General features: G+C 43.3%; 1 long non-coding RNA gene across 1 annotated transcript in view; it reads right to left on the bottom strand.

Moving 5' to 3' along the window:
• LOC122254267 (uncharacterized) overlaps nucleotides 1-2,500 on the bottom strand; it is a 9,099-nt gene that overhangs the window by 1,064 nt on the left and 5,535 nt on the right. The window lies entirely within an intron of this gene.

Raw genomic sequence — 2,500 nt, 5'->3', positions numbered from 1 at the left:
CCCTCCCTCCCTCCCTTCCTCCTCCCCCCTCCTACTTTTCCCATTATGCTCTTCTGTGTTTTCTTCCCTTCGTTATCATATTTTTATTCACTTCCCTTCCTCCTTTTTTTCGAAGAATGAGAAGAAAAATGAAGAAGACGAATAAGACGAAGAAGAAAATGAAGAATACGACGAAGAAGATGACGAAGTTGAAGATGCAGAAGGAGAAGATGAAGAAGAATACCAAAGTGAAGACAAAGAAGAAAATTGAAGAGGAATACGAAGAAGAAATGGAAAACGAAAAAGAAAGAGGAGAAGACGAACTAGAAGAGAAGAATATGAGAATTTAAGAAAAAAAAAAAAAAACACGAACAATAACAAGACAAAAAGAGAGAGAGAAAAAAAAAATAACAAATCAAATAAAAAAGGAATAAGAAAGAAAGAAAAACAAATATTTACTCTTCCACCCCCCCCCCCATCTGAAAAAAAACAGAAGAAAAAGAGGAAAAGAGAAAGAAAGAAAGAAAGAAAGAAAAGAAGAAAAAAAAACAAAAAAACAGAAAACGACACGACCAGAAATAAAGAAGAGAACACGACAGCCACAGCAGGTTCGCGGGACAGGTAAGCGAGGGAAGGAAACCAAGAGGAAGGTATATAGGCGGCGAGGTTATGTGTGGCGAGGCTCTACGGACATGTAACTAGGGGAAAGGGATGATAAAAGGGATGATAAAAGGGGTAACTAGGAGAGAAGGGAGGATGAAAGAAGGGAGGGGGGGAATACGTGGAGATGAGTGACAAAAGGGGGGGGGGGATTCGTGGTTAAGGGAAGAAGAGAGAGGGGGCGAAGAGCAGGAAGGGGGAGGGTGGGAAGGAAGGAGGGAAGAAGGGAAGGAGAGGGAGAGAAGGAGAGAGAGAGAGGAAGAGAGAAAGAGAGAGGGAGAGAGAGAGAATGTCAGAGACAGAAAAACAGAAAGCGGGAGAAAATGAGAGTTAGAGCATAAAAAAATGGAAAGAAGAGAGAAAAGAAGAGGAGGAGAGGAGGGGAGAACAGAAGGAGAGAAGAGGAAAGACTTTAACCTTGAAATAACCATTTATATACGTTATGTCTGTTGTAATTATTATAATGTCCATCGAATATTATTTGCAAATGTATGCTTTTGCTACCGTATTCTATATAATGCAATAGTCAATGTAATTTGTATCTTTCATGTCATTTTAGCTGTTATATATATTATACCACATTCACATATATACATACAAATACGTACGCTCGATGCTTCACCGATCTGTCTACCCCTCTCTTATTGTCACGCCAGACATACCAGTGTTGTTTTGTTTTTCCCTTTGCAAGAGCTATGTATTGATGCAACACTTCCCTCATCACATTCCAAATGTCACATGTCACGAGAAAACACGTGATTCACACATAGCCTGAGACAAATCACACATTGTGGTAGCCAGTTCTCGGACGAACAGCCCTCACTCCAACGTCCTACTGTTCAAGCTTAACAAGAAAGCTGTTTCTGCTGTGTTCATCACACCCTAAGGCACGTTACCACCCCTCAGCAGCGTCCAACTCGGACCTGTTAAAAAGACGATAGAAGAAGAGAGGTCAAGCGAGGAAAGAAAAGAAAAGAGGAAAAAGATGAGGAGAGGAAAGAGAAAAAGGGAGGAAAGAGAAAAAGGGAGGAAAGAGAAAAAGGGAGGAAAGAGAAGAGAGGAACGAAAAAAAGAGATGACAGGTAAAGAGAGAGGAAGAGAGGAAAAGAGAGGAAGAAAAGAAAAGATGAAGGAAAATACGAGAGAAGAAGAGAGGGTGAAGAGAAGAGAGAGAAAAGGAGAGGAAAAGAGAAGAAGAGAGGAGAGGAGAAGAGAAGAAGAGAAAAAGAGAGGAGAAGAGAAAAAGAGAGGAGAAGAGAAGAAGAGAGAAGAAAAGAAAAAAAGGGGAAAAGAGAAGAAGAGAGGAGAAGAGAAAAAGAGAGGAGAAGAGAAGAAGAGAGGGAAAGAGGAGAAAAGCGAGGAGAAAAAGAGGAAACGAGAGTAGACGGGGCAGTCACGTGCTCCTCCACACCTTTGCCGCTTACGTAACATGCCAACCAAGAAATCCATATGACGAATGTCCTGATGTCAGTTGCCTTGGGATATGATTTTCTGGAAGGAGAAGCAGGAGAGAAAGAGAGGAGGAGGAGGAGGAGGAGGAGGAGGAGGAGGAGGAGGAGGAGGAGGAGGAGGAGGAGGAGGAGGAGGAGGAGGAGGAGGAGGAGGAGGAGGAGGAGGAGGAGGAGGAGGAGTAGTAGGAGGAAAAGATATGGTTAGGGGAGGGAGAGAAGAGAAGGGAAGGTGGAGGAAGAGAGAGGATGAAGGGAGTGAGAGAGGAGGATGGGGATAGGAAGGTGGAGGGAGGATGAAGAGAGAAGGGGGAGGGAGAAGGATTAAGACAAGAGATGGTAGGAAGAAAAGAGAAGAAGGAAGGAAACGTTGATGGGAAGGGAGTGGGAGAGAGATGGAGGGCGTAGGAGAT

This window comes from Penaeus japonicus, unplaced genomic scaffold (genome assembly GCF_977035675.1).
Source record: "Penaeus japonicus unplaced genomic scaffold, GWHDUDI00000001_assembly GWHDUDI00000001, whole genome shotgun sequence".
NCBI classification, from domain to species: Eukaryota; Metazoa; Arthropoda; class Malacostraca; order Decapoda; family Penaeidae; genus Penaeus; species Penaeus japonicus.
This window is presented reverse-complemented; position numbering and strand designations above follow the sequence as displayed.